The sequence below is a fragment of the Microcaecilia unicolor genome, chromosome 1 (assembly GCF_901765095.1).
Source record: "Microcaecilia unicolor chromosome 1, aMicUni1.1, whole genome shotgun sequence".
NCBI lineage: Eukaryota > Metazoa > Chordata > Amphibia > Gymnophiona > Siphonopidae > Microcaecilia > Microcaecilia unicolor.
The window spans coordinates 483,975,586-483,994,518 of record NC_044031.1 but is presented as its reverse complement, the minus strand read 5'-3'; the positions used below and the strand labels follow the sequence as shown (position 1 = coordinate 483,994,518).

Sequence of the window (18,933 nt, the reverse complement as noted above, 5' to 3'; positions counted from 1 at the left end):
ACTTTGCCCATTTCCTTGACAGATTGCAGTTGAAGACGCCCCAAATCGGCTTTCGATTATACCAATTTGGGCGCCTATCTCCCAATTTGGGTCGAAATCTGGGCGCCCATCACTTTCGAAAATAAGGCTGAAAGGTTACCATGTAAGTCTATGTGCTTTAAAAATAAGTCTCAAGGTGTACATGAAGGTAGATATATTACTAACTAGTAAAAAACGCCCGTTTCTTGGAGAGATGAAACGGGCGCTAGCAAGGTTTTGGGGCACGGGGAGATCGGGTTTTCAGCATCGACGTACCGTCAGCGAGGCAGCTGTCCCGCAACCCCTCTGTGATGCAGGTTCGGTGTGAGGCATGGCCGCCGAGTCGCTGAGGGCTGGGAGATAGCATTTGCAGCGTCGCTGTCCCAGCCGGGAGATTGAGTTTGTGTCCTGCTCCTGCAGTGTGCTCCGCCCTCGTCGTCATGACGTTCTGACGCGAGGGAGGGGCATACGGTGCTTCAGAGTTCTGAGTTCCGGTTTGGAGGCCTGGGCAAACAGGATATCTCGGACGCCTCACACTTCCGGTTTGGAGCAATTTGGAGGCTTCATTTAGAACGTTGGGGTTGCGAATTATGTCCGGAAGGGGCGTGGCTGGGGGGCGGGTCTATGAGTGACAGTGGTGCATGAGTGTGAGAGTGAGTGTTGTGTTTGCCTGCCACAGAGTGAGCTTCAGCAGGTGAGAGAGAAGGTGAGAATTATTTATATAGATGATATAAATTTATACATAATATGTATGTAATGGAGCAGCAAAAGAGCCAAGGTCCTAATTAACAAGAAGATGCGGTAATCCAGAGGCTGAAAAGCAGGGCAGAAATGCTGGGCCATGTGCAAAAACCATGGCTTCTCACTGGTAGGGCCACCCTGTGGGCAGCTTGTCTCCTCCCCTTCTCTGGCAGGAAAGTGCCCTCCCCACCCCCACATCTTGCATGTGCAGTTTGTGCTTTTGACTGCAGGGTTCTAGTTGGGTATTTGTGTGACCTGTGTTGTCTGAACTGAGCTGGCCCTGGCCTTTGCAGTGGAGAGGACACTTGGGCTCAGTCAGTGCTGTGTCTATTTTTAGTCCCAATACTACAGAACAGAGTTGCAGCCAGGACTAGAGAAGGACCAGCCTGACCGTGTTGTGCCCTGAGGCAAGGGGAAAGCACTGTGATGCAACCATTTAAATCCTGTGATTAGATTACATTAGATTAGATTATCATATTGATGGATGTAACTTCTAAAAGCTGCAGAATAGCAGTTTTGTATCTATAATGTATTTATTTTAAAAGGCTTTTACCCTGCTTTCTGCTAAGCAGCTTACAATAATAATGTAAGGTAAAACGCTTGCTCTCCACTTCTCCCACATGTGCCAATGAATGGGTTTTGTTTTAATAAATAGTATTTAGAAGTAGTAGTCGAACTGAAGTTAGCAATATGCTTCTGCTTAAAGTAGATGCAGTTGTATATTTTGTATTGGAGAACCAGATATACTAAGCATTTTCCACATTCTCAGAATGGAATACTTGCTGTATCAAAGTGCTTTTATATCAGATCTTCAGCGATATACTGAAGCCGGGTTGTGAAAGATGAGATTGAGCCTGGTGCACCCTCCTCAGTTAATTTAATTTGAAGATTTATATCCCACCTAAATCTGTAAGCTTCCAGTAGATTACAGTAAGGATTTTTTTTTTTTTTAAACCCACCTTTTTCATATCCATCGGCAAATAACTGCAATCCTCCAACCCTCTCATCCTAAAACATTCTCAAAAGGTCCCTAGCCTCTTCTGCCCCTTTGCGTTTTTGGATAACTAAAGTCATGATCACCTCTCCCAGAGTAAACCTGTAATAAACTCATAATCAGACACATATGATACTGAAGTATCATTACTTCTAGGGGAATTCTTTACAAAAGTTTTTCAATATTCTGCATGCTTTATTTGTAATTTGTTTGTGCTAATTTCCCCCATGAGAAAACATGACTCCTCCCTGCCCCAGGTCTGACATCCCTCAAAGTTCTTTCCTCAGACTGAACCCTCCCCTGATTAACTTGATTGAATCTGCCTTTAGGAAGCGTTTCTCAGCTTCAGCTTCATTACTTATAACCAAAGAAACATACATAAAAAAAAGATTTACAAAATATACAAGCATCATAAACACAGAAAGAAAACAAACCATACAGTTGATCTTCTTAACAACCCTCCAGCTGTTTTTCCCTCTTCTGTTCACAACCCCCAAACTCCCAGCCAAGACTCCCTGCAGCCCACTCTGTATTCTCCGCCCAGTTCTTTCCCTCCTAACTCCTAGCAAGACCTCCACTTATCTGTCCCCAAGCTAGCCCCCCCTCCCTCGGCTGACCCAGTTCTGTGTATCCACATCTACCCCTTTCCCACTGTACGCAGCCTTAGTTTTCTGTGCTTGGAAATACGTGTCTAAGAGAAAGAGCAACTACGTTAGGATGCCTTCCCCTGCTGCTCTGGGTCTGACTGCTAATTTGAACTGCATGAGACGCTGTACAGTCACATGGTTCAAATTAACAGTGGGACACTGGGGGAAGGGGGCAGAGGAGAACAGCTGCTCTCCTGTCCAGTATGGGGTTGTGTACAGTGGAGATGGGTAATGGGAAAAGGAAAGGAGACCAAGCATACCAGCTACCTCTGCGGAGTCATTTTTCCTGTGCAGAAATTATGGACAGGTGAGGAAATCTGTGCATATTCTGTATTGCACAGTTGTACAGAATTTCACTAAGAGGATTTATCCACCACAGTCATAATCCTGCCTCTGGTATAACGCTTCTATAATATCACCTCAGCTACTGTACGCTATTTCCGAGTCACTAATGCTCCATTTCTGTATGTCCAAAAGTAACAGCCTCTCTATGTGCAAGAAAATCTGATCAATGAGGTTGTTCTTAAAAAGGCATCTCTAATTCTTCATCTGGGCTTCAAGGTCCGATACATTAGAATCTTTGTAAATTATTACCCTTTAGAGGGTCGGCAAAAAAAAAACCTGGTGCATATGTGAGATGAAAGAATGTCAACAAGTGAAGAAGTCTCAAATGCTCACTTCCAAAAAATAATAAAAATTACCACATCTACAAAAATGTTTTTTTTTCATTCAATAAGCTCATTTTCATTACCTCATTCCTTTTCATTGGAAAAACGTTCCATGTAAAATGAGACTGTCAGTTCCGTACATTGTTTTTCTCACGGAACAGTGCATTGCATCAGTTGTTTATCTAATTTTATGTGTCCAGTCATTGAATGTATATGTAGTGGTGATGGTGGTATTATTCATGTCCAATATAATCAACTGGACAGTTTTATAACTGTGGAATTCCAGAGGAGGTTGTACACTTTTAGTTTTTATTGGCTTTTGATTATATGCAAAATTGTTTATAAGGGATTCTTTGGGATCTATTTCTTTTATGACCTCATCTATGATAATTGATGAAATCCTAAGGAACCTGGTCATTTATGATAGAGTTTTATAGTTACTAAAATATTGTTAACCATTTCTGTTAGAAGGGCAATATATACAAGTTTAGATAGGGATGGGCTGGAGTGTACATTTTAAGGGGCTTCGACGTTAGCTCCAGAACTTAGTGCAAGAACAGTGCTGGGCAGACTTCTATGGTCTGTGCCCTGAGAAAGGCAAGAACAAATCAAACTCGGGTATACATATAAAGTATCACATACCATGTAAAATGAGTTGATCTTGTTGGGCAGACTGGATGGACCGTACAGGTCTTTATCTGCCGTCATCTACTATATAAGTTTATAAATTACTTTTAAAGGACTATCCAAAAACAGTTATTACAACCCGACACTAATCTTCTCCACATTATATAATATAGACTAAAAATCTGTCACCCTCCCTTATTTGCTCTTCTTGTTTTTAATACATTTCAAGGGAAAGTTCTTCCCTCTTCTGCCTCAAATTTCAAGATGAGCAAAATTCTGCATAGCAGACACTCCATTTTCAAATCCCAGTCACCATTGTCTGATTCTTTCCAATGCACACAGAAGGTAAAAGAATTTTTAAAACCATAATTTCAAAGTTCAAAGCTAGACCCCTGCCTTACAACATACTTCTAGACAGGGCCTAGCGGTGTCACATGGTAGCAACAAAGCAATAGACTGGAGCAAGCACACAGATCCCAGAGGTACTCTAGTGGCTCTAAATAAAGCTTAATTTTTTTTTTTTACTTCCCTTGAGAATACAGTGCAATAGCACAATACAGAACACCCACACAACTTATTTCATCACCGCTCACTTTCAGAACAGCCATCTGCAGGTGATGTTTTAAAGCAGCTCTCTCAATTACTTTCCTTCAATTAAATGCCATTGTGAACAAGACAGGCAAACTCATGATATGTGGCATTTTCATTCAGAAGATGATCTGTTTAATGACGTTGAAAGCCCATCCCACCTACATTTTGCACAGTGGGAGTGGCTATGTAAATTATAAGACTGCTGGCTAGGATCTGCAGACCCGTTTCTACTAGTCTTTACAGCGTAGCTCTAACACACATTTAAATGCCTTTAATGCTATTCTCAGGCCTTAGGATTTTAGTGCTGCAGTCACTTCCTGCCACGATATGTGAGCAATGCAGTCTCATATGTACTGCAGCCACCCCTGCATACTAGTGGTCTTTTATCCTCCTCCTCTTTCTCTCAGCTGAGCTCGAGTCCTTCATCTACCTGCTGTTACTTCCTGACCATCTCTATCATCTTCCTTCTGATGTGTCAGCAAGGGCTACTCCTTGACCTCCTCTGTAACCTGGGCTCAGGCTCTGTCCCTGTTGGCCCCTTCACCTCACCCTCTGGCCTTGTCGGTGTTCTTCTTGGTCCCTCTGTCGCTGTGAGCTCAGACACTTCCATCTTGCCTCAGAACCATGTGCTTCTCTGCTCCCCTGAACTTGTCTTTACCATCACACAACTCAGCATCTCACCTTTGGAACGCCCTTCATCTACCTGCCAATTCTTCCACTTCTGCCATAAAGCCCTCTCTTTTCAAAATTCCACCTCCACCCGCTGTTGCGGCATTCGGAACTATAAAGTCTCCTGCCTTAGGGCAACAAACTTCTGAGAATCTACAAACTGAGTAAATTAGCTACATTTATTCAATAGCATAAATTTAAAAAAAAAAGACAGACTCCTTGTGTGTGACGATGTGCTAAGTTTATACTGTCTGGACATTATAGCACATGTCTGCTTTAGGAGGGGTATGGAAAGGAAATGGCCTGTGCTACTTACACATGTGTGAGTGAGTGTGTGTGTGGGGGCGGGGGGGGGGTGTAATTTCATAACAAGGTGACTATATGAAAAGTAAAAAAAAAGAACCCATTTATGCAACCTGTGAGCTATAGCTAGTGTCTCTGTCGAAAAAGAGTCATACATCTTTTTACCAAGTGAAAGAAAAGCCACTTTTTATTGAACTGAAGTTCTTTTGATTTGGGAGATTGAGATAGTCACACTTCACAATTCCTTTTGATTATGCTGTGAAAACACACACACAACATAGTTTTTAAATTATTAGTTCATTTATTGAAGGATGAAAATTATCCAACACCCATGTAAAAAATTAACTGACCCCTTAGTTATTCAACTAATTGAACAAATTTAGGGGTATGTTTACTAAGGTGCGTTAGTGTTTCTAACGTGCCTTTAAAGTTAAGAGGCGTTAAACGCTAATGCGCCTATACATTTCTATGGGCATGTTAGCATTTAACGTGCATAAACCATTTATGCATGTTAAAAACGCTAATGCACTTAGTAAATATAGCTGTTAATTGATAAAGATTCAGCTGATTGGCTTGATTGTAGGCGGCTCTGTTGAATCTAAACCTCAATATACTGAACTTTACCATGAGAGTGAAGTAGTTACCACAAAGTCTCTACAAGAGTGCTATGCCACAACCAAAGGAAATTCCAGAAGAAAAAAAAAAAGTTGAAATATTCTGAAAAGGGTTACAAAGCCATTTCTACATATCTGGGACTCCACTGAACCACAGTTAGGGCCATTATCTCAAACTGCAGGAAGCTTGGAGCAGTGTTGAATCTATCCAAAAGTAGCTGGCCTGCTAAATTTCACCATGGGTGCTGCAATAACTCATCCAAAAACATCCCAGGCCATCCAAAGAACTGCAGACCTCTCTATCCTCAGCAAAGGTCAATGTTCCTGACTCCACAATAAGAAAAGGTGGGCAAAAATGGGATTCATGGGAGAGAAGGCTGAAACCACTGCTAAAAGTAACATTAATGCTCATCTCACATTTGCAAGCACACACCTGGATCAGTGGCTCAGCTGTGAGTGGGTCTGGGTGGGCACAAGCCCACCCAGCTGCAGCACCACACTGCTCTCTTCCCCTCTATTCTCTGCAGCATCCCAGCATCTGCACTCCGGGATCTGAACCCCTTCCTTCCCTGGTGTCAGTACAGGTGTCCTCAGCGCCTGCAGTGATTTATTCTCATTGCTTGCGCCGGCCCCACAGGCTTCCATCTGCTGCGTTCCGCCAGACAGGAAACAGGTAATGACATCAGCAAGGGCAGGACAAGCTCCATCTCTGGCCATCTTCAAATCCAAGCTAAAAGCCCACCTTTTTGATGCTGCTTTTAACTCCTAACCCTTATTCACTTGTTCAGAACTCTTATTTTATCATCTTCACTTTAATATTCCCTTATCTCTTGTTTGTCCTGTCTGTCCTAGATTGTAAGCTCTGTCGAGCAGGGACTGTTTCTTCATGTTCAAGTGTACAGCGCTGCGTACGTCTAGTAGTGCTTTAGAAATAAGTAGTAGTAGTAGGACATGGCAGATATGGAAGCCTGCGGTGCCAGCGCAAGCAGCGAGAATGAATCGCTGCAGATGCAGAGGTCGCCTGTAGTGACATCGGGGAGGGATGGAGTTCAGAGACAGGAGTGCAGATGATGGGACACCACTGAAGAGAGGGAGAATATGTGGGGTAGGTAAAAAAAAAAAAAAAAAAAAAACTTTTTTTATGTTCTTAAAAAATAATATCTCCAAGAAGATATTTGTGGTGTGTGGTGGTGGTGGGGAGGCACATACGTGTGGAAGGGCTCATCCAAAATACCAAGTCTGGCTACACCTCTGACCTGGATGCAGGGCTGCCGAGAGACTGAGTCGGGGCCGCTGCCACCCCCCCCCCCCCATCGCTACTCAGGTCACCCAGCATCACAGTCCCCGGTCTCACCCGCCTGCAGCTCCGTCGGCAGCCCCTCTCTGTCCACCACTGGGCCCCCTGCATTCAAATCGATTCAGCAGCGCCTCACCGCTGTGTGAAAGCGCAGAAGCAAATCGCCTCCCTTTCCCTCCCTGTGTCCCGCCTTTGTCTGATGTAACTTCCTGTTTCCACGAGGGCGGGACACAGGGAGGGAAGGCCTGAAGGGAGGCGATCTGCCGCTGTGCTCACACACACAGGTGAGGCGCTGTCGATGGAGCTGAGGGTGGGCGGGTGAGACCCGGGACTGTGGCGCCAGGCCCGGGAGAATTTTGTCCCCCCTGCAGCCCTGCCTGGATGATCCCCAAACCTTTTGGGATAATGTTCTGTGCACAGTGGAGTCATAAATGGAACTGTTTGAACAACATAGGTCCCATTATGTCTGGCATAAAGTAACTATGGCTGTCCACAATAAGAACATCATGGTGATTATTTTAGCATCTCTGTTCTTGTTTTGGACATCTGAAACTGGCATTTACACATCCATATTACATGGAAATCTCAATTTTGCTAAGGCAGGATATGGATATATAACTCTGCAGTACATCCATATAGCAAGGGGGAACGGTCTGGGAAGGACTAGGGAGGGCCCAAAATGTAGATATCCAACTCTGATCACAGAAAGGGAAGGGACATCCATGTCCAAAAAGATGGACGCTGTTATTTAGACCTTGTACTTGGCATGTCCAGGTTACAGAAAGGCGCTCTGATTCAGCAGCTATCCACTGGAGGGATTAAGGCCCAACACCTCCTTAAGGGAAAGGGAATGGGACTTGATATACCGCCTTACTGTGGTTTTTGCAACTACATTCAAAGCGGTTTACATAATATATATAGGTACTTTATTTGTATCTGGGGCAATGGAGGGTTAAGTGACTTGCCCAGAATCACAAGGAGATGCAGTGGGAATCAAACCCAGTTCCCCAGGATCAAAGTCCACTGCACTTAATCACACAACAGTTGCTGACCCCCTCCTTCTCCCCTAAATGTGAAACCAGACAGGGATACCAGGCTCTATGACAGCTTCAGGAATTACAGACATTCTTAACAGAGTACAAAAATAAAAATGAAGGAAAGAAAAATCATATGTGGTATTACAATGAAAAAAAAAACCTCACAATCCTACAACTTTCAAAAAAAAAAAATCTTCAGAAGGAATGACATCAGAATAAAGGTTGACATGGTCTTAAGAACTGTTATAGCCCACAGCTATTTCAACATCCTGGTGTTTTATCGCCTTAGATATTTTGAATTTTCCAATACCCGATAATAAGCTGGTGCACGAAACAGCTGGTGAAAAGCAATTGTTTGTGTCAACCTCTGAAGCAGGCTGTTTGCTGAAACTCTTGTATGTTTGTGAGTGTCGGGTGGAAATATAAAATACTTCAGCACATAAGATAAGTATTCTTTCTGATTGTTTTTATTACTGGCTGCATTTGATTAAAATAAATACAAAACATAACAAAATAATTTTTGTTCGACAGTAATGGAAGAGAACAGACTCAATTAAATCAGTTAAACAAAAGAAACCTCAACTGCCACAGGAAGCCTACATAGATGGCCCTCCACTATTGGCTATCGCCGGTTTCAAATGGAACTGAAAACAACTCCCATTGGGAAAAAAAAACAAACAAAAAACAGGTATCCATTAATATACAAAAAGTTATAAATATATCAAGTCTATCAAATGCTGGAAAATCCAAAACAAATAGACAATACTGTGTACAGTAGTCAAATCAGTTAACTGATACTGCAGCTTCATGAGAACTTTAAAACTTGTTCCATCTGTAAACTTCAGCCATGTATATCCAAGGTTTACACTGTAGCACAGAAGAGTCGAGGACGACAAGGGTCCCCCTTGTTTCACACTCTCCATTAGGAGAAATCAAGCAAATACAACTTGAGAAAAAATTAGTGTTATATTTTATATTATTTTTTGCTCTCCAAAATTTACACTTTTGATTATATTTTGTAACAAATGCAATATTTATTTAGGTGGTGGAGGAACAAGTGATTTGAATTTCTGATTAAGGTCTCGGACTTGAAATAGCTGTGGCCTATCAGAGGTCCTAAGACCATTTCGACATTTATTCTAATGTCATTTCTTCTGAAGATTTTTTGGAAAGTTGTAGGACTGAGGTTTTGTCATTTTAATACACCACATATGATTTTTCCTCCCTTCGTTTTTGTTTGTATTATACCTGACGAGGAGTTTGATTTTCCTCTTTTTTTTTGTGTTTTGTCATTCTTAACAGAACAACATGCAGGTATGTGGAGTAGCCTAATGGTTAGTGCAGTGGACTGAACCAAGGGACCAAGGTTTAAATCCCATTTCAACTCATTTTTCCCCAACTGTGAGCCCTCCAGGGACAGAATAATACCTACTGTAGACACCTGCAAGCTTGAAGGCTACTGAAATGGTGTATATTTAGGTACAGTAGGTATTTCTGTCCCTGGAGAGCTGACAATTATTTAATTATTTATTTGTTACATTTGTATCCCACATTTTCCCACCTATTTGCAGGCTCAATGTGGCTTACATTGTACCATAAAGGCGTATGCCATCTCTGGTAGAGAAACAAATACAAAGAGTTGTGGTCGAATAAGGTTCATGTGTTATTAAAAGAATAAAATCACAAACACCTGAAGTAGGACTTAGGTCCCTTGATGCTCAATCCAGTGCTCTAACCATTAGGCTACCTCTCTGCACTGCATGAATGTCTGTGTGGCCATTTTTTTTAATGTGGACATTCCTATGCATCACATGGATGCTTGTGTCCCTAATTTTCCCCTGTTCATAATTAGGACATTTTAGTTTGTAAAATGGACACTCATGCTGGACTTTTCCAGTATATGGATGTCCATCTCACACCTGCTCCCTCTTTCTCCCCTCCCCACCCTTGTAGCATGGCATCTCCCTTTTCCTTCCACTCCCCCCTAGCAGCTTCTGCCTCCCCCCCCCATGACCCAGCACGTCTCCCTCTCTCTTCCCTCCCTCCAATTGTCCCAGCATCTTCCCCTCACTTCTTTCTTTTCCTTGATCCAACATTTTCCTCTTTCTCTCTTCCCCCTCCTGTGCATCTCTCTCCCTTCCTCTCCTCCACCCCCATGTCCAACCTATCTTCCCTCCTCTTTCTCCCACTGTCCACATCTCTCTCTCTTCCTTGTGCCCCAGGTCTTCCTCCCCCTCTCCATGCAGCATCTCTCTCCCTCCCTCCTTCATTTCCCAACACTTCTCCCTCTCTCTCCCTGTGCAAATCTCCCTCCCCTCCACCCCCACGTTTCCCTCTCTCATCCCTCTCCCCTTGTGCAGCATTTCTCCCTCTCACCTCCGATAATCCTCCCATCCAAACTATGCATCTCTCCCTCCCACCCCACATCCCATGCAGCATCTCTCCTCCCTTCCATATCCAGCAAGTAACCCCCCTCTCTTTTCCCTCTGCTCCACCCCCATGCTACCAGCATGAATCTGTCCCCTGCCCCCACCTACCTTCACAAATGTGTCTGTCCAAGGGTTTCCAGCAGCTATTCCCAGGTACTGCCCACAGCTAATCCGGAAGCCTCCCCTCTGCCATGTTCCACCCAGGCCAAAAATAAAATAAAATAAAATAAAGGAAGTTGCGTCAAGTGGGGGTGGGACGCAGCAGAAGGGGAGTCTTCCAGGTTATCCATGGGCAGCATGTGGAAATTGCTGTCGGTGATAACCCTTTGACAGAAATGTTTGTGAAAGAAGTGAGGGAGGAAGATGCAGAACCACATGACCCTAGGAGCGTCCGGAGCCCAGCCTGCTCTCCTCCCCCCCCCCCCCCCATGCTGGTGCTTGCAAGAGTACAGAGCTGCTGGGTGTGCCCAGGCTCATCCGTGGCTATGCCCCTGCAAGCTAGTCCAGGTGCAGACTGCTGTATAGTCACTCACAATTCTCCTGAGAAGAGCCAGGCTTTCACCTGCTTCCTGAAGTACAGGTAGTTTTGAGTTAGAAGCTGTAGGAATCATTTGTATTCTTGCTACTAGTATGTCTTCCCCTCTTCCACATCTTGTCAATATTTTTATTTTATTTTTTTGTTACATTTGTACTCCGCGCTTTTCCCCACTCATGGCAGGCTCTATGCGGCTTACATGGGGCAATGGAGGGTTAGGTGACTTACCAAGAGTCACAAGGAGCTGCCTGTGCCTGAAGTGGGAATTGAACTCAGTTCCTCAGTTCCCCAGGACCATAGTCCACCACCCTAACCACTAGGCCACTCCTCCACTGCTTCCATTATGCTACTGAATATTCCCAGTTAGCATCTAGGAGATAACCGGCTATTCCCCCCCCCCCCCCCAATGCTCAGTTCATAATTGTAAGCGGCCATATTGGGCTGTGTAAATAGCTGGAATATCTTTGACCGGTCTAATCTTAACCAGCTATCTCCGAATATTAACGTAGCCGGTTAAGTTTAAACTGGCCAAAAATAAACCAAATATTCTATGCTCGTCACCAGAAATGGCCCAACATCGACTATCTAGGAAGACTGCTGGAGTTACCAGGCTCCCTCCCATGGTCTGAATATTGGCCCCAATGTTTTCAGCACCTTTTTTACATCATAGCCAATCACTACCTAAGCTTACATTGAAACATTACAACAGCTATTTCAGTGTGTGATAAAGAGAGCTTGAGAGACAACTAGTGGACAGCAGATCAACCTTGGATTTCCAGCAAAGATTTGTGAACAAGGTGTGGTCTGTGGCTTATTTTGGGGCATGGGGAGGGTGTGGGGGGGGGGGGAGAGTAAATTATGTGTGGGAGTTGTGTATGGTTATGTGCATGATTTCTATGCGAGTGCTGAGGTGTGTGGATTGTGAATTTACATAATATAAGAATAGCCAGACTAGGTCAGACCAATTGTCCATTTAGCCCAGTATCCTGTTTGTATGTGGGGTGTATAGGAATTTTGTGGGGGTGGGGAGTAGGGCATAGAAAGGTGGAGGTATGTGTCTAGTGTACAGGATGTGGCAGGTGAATGTAGGGCAACTGTGGGTTGGATACATCAGCGTGCGAATGATGGGAGCACATTTTGGGATTCTTGGGGTGCATGTTTGTGGGTATTAGGTATGTGTGTTTCAATACTGGGCCTTAATGGGGCTCTAGGGGAACTGGTGTTAAGAAATAAACACCTAGTTTAAAGAGACTTTAAACTCAGAATATCCATTCAAATGTGATTCTAGCTCTTACTGTTTCAAAGATCTTTCAGGATCAAGCAAACATTTTAAAAATCATTGTAGTTTAATGGTTTAAAACGATGTGATATACCACCCTATGTATGAACAAGTCTGCGTGGATTACATTTAAAATCAGAAATTGAAAAGAACACCAGAAAAAAATAGTAAAGCAACCCATCCCAGAGGTAGGCATCCATCATCCAATCCTCTGCAGATCAACTAGTTACCCAGTAAATTTTACAGCAACCTAAAAGAGCCTCATGGCCCTGCAAAGAATAGCAAAACATAACCACATTTAATTACTATGCTACGTATATTAACATAGCAAAATACATTAAATTAATATCCTAAACATATAAGCGTAATTAGTGACTCGACAGAAAGCCAGCACACCTTGTCTGTATAAGGTATGTTTCTATGCACTGATAATTGTAGAAGAAACAACTCAGCAGCTTCGAACATCTACTCCACCCCTTTTCACAGACTTAAAGGTTACCTATGTAGAGAAATGAGAAAAACCAGTGTATCAACCCGAGCCTGTCGGACGCACAAAATCTATAAGTTTCAGCTCAGCCTGTAAGGACTCAGCATCTGCCAAGTACATCCCTGAAGAAAAAAATAACAGAGAGGCTGGAACACGAGAAGGTATCTCAGGATCACCAACACACAAAAATATTCGTCTCGGCTATTCAGAGCTGTAACTTCAATGAAGAAAAGACACAAAAAAAAACCCCGGTTCGTTTTAGTTGTTTTCTTTTTCAGAACTATGACCTCTTTTCAGGGTCTCTGAGACAGGGGAGGGGCAGGGGAATCCCCGGTTACCAAAGAAACGGAGAATCCAGGCTTTCCCAGATAGACCTAAACTTCCGGACAGAACACGAAGTTGTACTTTAAGGGCAGAAGGTAAAAAACGGATACAGCGGGATCCTCGGGATCTTCCCGGATTCGATCGCAAAAATGTTAAAAGTTCATTTTACACCGTCCTTTAAGCGGATGGGCCTTTACTATTCAAAAGGCAGGCAAGCTTTCCCCTGGGAAAAAAAGATAACTGGAAAACATACTGTCCCCTGTGACATCGCCCAGCAAGGAGGAGAGCAAGTTGCGCAGCTGTAACCTTGTTTGACAAAATTACATCAGAGATTTTGTGTCTGAAAGAGACACTTCATCCCTCGCACTAATTATTTCCCAAAGGAGAGACAAAATCCACAGAGAAACGATCCTGGAGGAGAGAGAGCAGGTGTTAAGCTGTTTGCACCTTACTTGTTGCCAGTGTGTGTTGATCGCATAGAAATCAAACAACAATGTAGGGAAAAAAAAACCCCCAAACCAAGCACCCTCTACACCTCAGTCTAGCCCCATAAACAAATCACACTAGGTTCTTGTTGACAGTCCCGATGATGAATGTCAAGAAAACGTGCCGGGTGCCAGCGTGGCAACTCCTTTCCGTCTTGCAACCCACACCCACGGGCTGGAGCCAGTAGCCTACAAGGTACAGGACACCCCACCACTGAAGCTTCCACCCCCACCCCAGTGCAGGGGCACACAAGGAGTTAACCAGCTTCAGACCCTCCCTCCCGGGCCGGCACTAACGAGAAGGAAGCAAGCTACAGTCACACTTACCCATGCACTCCGCTGCCGCTCCTTTTTGCTGTCCGCCCGGTGGTGAGGGTTACTCAGACGGGTACGTACACCTTTAAGAATGCTCTGCTCACCTGCTTCACCGCCGCCACCACCACTTCGTTTCTTACCCTCAGTCACTTGACAGCGGCTGCGGGGGCGGGACGAAGAGGGGGGTGGAGCTCTGCCCCGTCACTTTTAGCTCAGGCACCACCCGGTGGCTCCAGACCACGTGACTCGTACGCCGGGGCAAAGGGAGGGGAGGGCGTGACCGCGCGGCATTCTGATTTCTTTGTATTGTCTGCGAATAGGTAGGGGTGGGGGGAGTGCTTGTAATTATTAGCCCCTCTGTGTTTCAAGTGGGGCCTTGGTTCTTGGGTTGCAGCAGGTGTTCTTTGTTTAACGTTAGTGTTTCTGCTTTTTAGTTCCTGGTGTGTGGCCGGGCCCCACAAATTGGGCAGTCTTGTGTGGGCCTTTGCTTATGTCCATAGGTACTAACATTTTCAAAACAATCGGGGGGGGGGGGGGGGGGGGGGGAGGGGCGCTGTCAAACACAATACAAAGTATCTCCCTCGGACACAATAAAGGAGCGCCCCTAATACTGAGCAAGCTCCTTCATTGTGTTCAGGGAGGACTCGAGGAGTAGTTTCTATTGTGCTTTTTAAAGCTTGAAAAGCCATCACAGCCTTCAGAGGTTTATTTATCACATTTGTATCCCACCTTTTCCCACTGATAGCAGGTTCAAAGTGGCTTACAAAAATATTGTAGTAAGTTACAATGCAAGAAGTACAATTTTTCAAATTTAGCAGAATAAAAAATAACAGTTAAGCAGTGATGAGTATTGAAGTAGGATATGAATAACAATCAGTAGTAAATATGAAAGATAAGATGTAATTAGAGTCTATTGGATCTTATTGCTCTCTGCAAATTCAAATCTTATCCACAGACTTAAGAATTGTAGAAACATCCTCCTTGGATAAGGCTAATTTTTGTAAGTGGTGAGGTAGTTTTTCCAGATTAAGCAAGTTAAGGTGGCAGTGTGCCTAACCCAGCATAAGGTGGCATTCTGCAGGACATGCTCAGGTGTCCTGCATAACTGCCAAATTAGCGTGCACTAACCACATGATAAGAACGATCGGATTTTTTTAAAATAAGGATGTGTCAAGGGGTGGAGAGTGGACATTCCTGTGGTAAACAGCCCGTCTACATTACTGCACACTAACTGGTTAGTGTGGGAATATCATGTGAGCCCTTACTGCCTACAAAATGGGTGGCAGTAAGTGCTCATGTGGTGATTTTTTTTTAATGGTCATATGCTTGTGTTTGTCTATTAATACAAAAAAGCCTTTTTAAGGGTGCATGGGAAAGACCTGCATAAGAGACTTAGGACTTTGTTTATTAATTTAATACTGCCTCTTTTTTTGAGCATGAATTGAGGAGGTTTACATACAATTTTATTTATTTGGATTTTGTTCACACTTTTTGTAGTAGTAGCTCAAGGTGAGGTATTTCCCTGGCCCTGGAAGGCTCCCAATCTAAAGGCCCTGTTTACTATGCTACGCTAGCGTTTTTAGCTTGTGTGCTAAATGGTAGAGATGCCCATATGTTCTTATGGGATATGGGTATCTAGCTCATGCTAAAAATGCTAGGGCACGCTTAGCAAACAGGGCCCTGAGGCAATGGAAGGTTAAGTGACTTGCCCAAGATCACAAGGAGCAGCAGTGGCAATTGAAGTGGGCATCTCTGGATGTCTAGACTGCTGCTCTAACCACTAGGCCACTCTTAATAGTACAGGCACTTGCACTGTTCCTAATGGTCTTGCAATCTAAGTGGTATATTGTACCTGGGGCAATGGAGGGCTAAGTGACTTGCCCAGGGTCACATAGAGTTACAGAGGGAATTGAACCCAGGATCTCAACCCACTGCTGACTGGTATTCAGTTCCCCAGGTCTGCAACCTGCTGCACTAACCATTAGGCCAGTTCTCCACTTCTTTTACAAAGCTGCACTAGCAATTCCTGTGCGGCAAATGAGAGAAAACCCATTCAATTCCTATTGGGCTTCCTCTCATTTGCCACGTGGGAATCACTAACACGGCTTTGTAAAAGAAGCCCATAGTATGGCTCCCAAAACCTCAATTATTACTGGTACCACCACTGATGTCTTTTTCCAATTTCAGGAGCCCTTTTGCTAATGCTTAGCATTCGCTAACAGAATCAGTACACTAAAGGCTTCTTTTACAAAGCCGCACTAGCAATTCCTGTGCGGCAATGAGAGAAAGCCCATAGGAATTGAATGGGCTTCTTCTCATTTGCCACACAGGAATCGCTAGCGTGGCCTTGTAAAAGAAGCCCTAAACTCTAAAAAGCCAATAGGTATATAATGGGCTTCTTAGTTATTATTTGTTACATTTGTATCCCACATTTTTGCAGACTCAATGTGGCTTACATGGTACCGTAAACGGCGTTAGCCAATTCCGGTCTGAACAAATACAAGGTATGAAAGAATACAAGGTGATATTGTGGTAGAATGAGGTACATATATGGTAGATACAATTGGGGGGAACTTAGAGAGGGAGAAGAAGAGTTAGGGTATGTCCATTACAGTTTTTGGTTACGCTGTGTCGCAGGTATCCAGGTATTTTAATGTTGGGTCGGTGGGGGATGCTTTTTTGAACAGGTCTGTTTTTAGTGCTTTCTGGAAATTTAGGTGGTCGAGCGTAGTTTTAACTGCTTTTGGCAGTGCGTTCCATAGTTCTGCGCTTAGGTAGGAAAAGCTGGATGCATAGGTGAATTTGTATTTGAGTCCATTGTTGCTTGGGTAATGGAGGTTTAGGTATGATCGTGCAGATTTTATGGTGTTTCTGGTTGGCAGGTCGATGAGGTCTGTCACGTATCCCGGTGCCTCTCCGTAAATAATTTTATGAACAGTCGTGCATATTTTGAAAGCGATACATTCTTTGATTGGTAGCCAATGCAGTTTTTCTTGGAGTGGTTTGGCACTGTCAAAACGCGTTTTTCCAAATATAAGCTTAGCTGCTGTGTTTTGGGCAGTCTGAAGTTTCTTTATGATTTGATCGCATCCCGCATAGATTCCATTGCAGTAGTCTGTGTGGCTTAGTACCAGTGACTGTATCAGGTTGCGAAATATTATTAGCATACATTAAGCTTTAGTAAAAGCCCTCCCCCAATTTGTAAATCCCATATGTACTTTAGATTTTTCACCGTTATATCTGGCCTATTGTATGAGCTTGGATTCTAAAATATAACAGTATTTTTGCATTGTCATTTTCTATGACTTTATCCTTGATGTCATATTCCCTATAATTTTTCATTTTTATTAAATATACTTCAAAAATAACAAGAAAGAGAAAATGCAAAGCAAGTCACATATCCTATATACTAATTCTCACCTCCAACATTCGAATATGCCTGGGACCGTGCCTCCCTCGGAGGTGGTCTGCTAGGCAGGCATGCACTGACGTCAGTGACAGCTGATACCAAAGCAAGGTGTTTCCCTACTCCTCCCCCTGCCTGGGAATCAGCTGTCATTGCGCCGCTCCCTGCCACTTCGGAGCAAGTGGCAGGGAGTGGGGCAACACAGAACCCCCCCCCCTCGCCCACCGAGTTCCACACTCTGCCTTCCCTCCAATTACAACACCCCCCCCCCCCCGCAAGTTATAGCCCACTGGACCCCCCTTCCGTGACACTGTCGACCCCCCCCTCTCGGCGAAAACCGTCCCCCGCCGCCATCCAGTACCTGTGCTGACGGGGGACCCCAACCCCCATCAGCCGAAGTCCTGTGCTGGCCTTCGCAGTGTTATTCTTCAATGATCTTCAGTTCAAGTTCCTCTGCGTGCGTCTGACATCAGACGCACGCAGAGGAACTTCAACACAAAATCATTGAAGAAGCAACGCCGCGAAGGCCAGCACAGGACTTCGGCTGACGGGGGTTGGGATCCCCCATCAGCAGAGGTACTGGACGGCGGCGGGGGACGGTTTTCGCCGAGAAGGGGGGTTGACAGGTTCGCGGAAGGGGGGGGGTGAAAACGGAGGGAGGGCAGAGTCTGGAACAGCGAGGGAGGGTGGGGGATGGCCTTGCTAGTGCCCGTTTCCTTCCCTTTTGAAACAGGCATTTTTTACTAGTAATAAATAAATCAAGCAAGCAAGCAAGCAACTAGTTCACATTATGGTGGTACCAATACTGATTGAGAAAGTGAAGCAAATTTCAATAGATAATATCAATTAAATAACATTGGAACTCTATTTTTATTATCCTCACTACATGAAACTTCAAGTAATAATCACATGCCCTTCACAGTTTGCTCCACACATTTATCAACTGTAAAAGTCTCTAACTGACTTGGATCCTAAAAAGTATACCAATTGTTTCCATATGTAACCAGGCATTTACATAGAAATTCAAGGAAAAAGAGGGATCCCACAACAATTGCTTTTGGCTTTAGCTGTAGAAACGTTTTTCTCCTTAACTGCATGGGGAAACACTGTAACTGGTATTTGCTTCTAAGCAAAATATAAAACAGCCATCTCTTGTTTGAAATGTTACAATTATCATGGCTCTGTTAACCATGAGGTCCTGAGAACATTTGGATTTGTCAAAATTTCTTGAGCTATCAGGGGAAGGACTAGAGTTTAGAGTACCTTCCTCATTCTCTAGCCAACCGTTTTTCAGTGTGCCACAGCTGCTCCCTAGGTGTGCCGTGGCGTGGGAGTTGGGCCAACTTAATTTGTGACATAATGGAGTAAGTTTTCTTGTCTCTTGCAATCAGTGGCAAGGAGTAATGATTCATATAGCCTGCTTGCACCAACCCCTGGAGCCTTCTCTCTGATGTAATTTCCTGCTTC

The 18,933-nt window shown here is 44.1% G+C and overlaps 1 protein-coding gene across 1 annotated transcript in view; it reads right to left on the bottom strand.

Annotated features, from left to right (window-relative positions):
• The window catches only part of MAPRE2 (microtubule associated protein RP/EB family member 2), a 273,323-nt gene extending 259,096 nt beyond the window's left edge, over positions 1-14,227 (bottom strand). The window contains exon 1 of the mRNA XM_030214097.1: positions 14,073-14,227. The gene's annotated coding sequence lies outside the window, so the exon portion shown is untranslated. The remainder of the gene's footprint in view (positions 1-14,072) is intronic.
• Between the last annotated feature and the right edge of the window lie 4,706 nt (positions 14,228-18,933).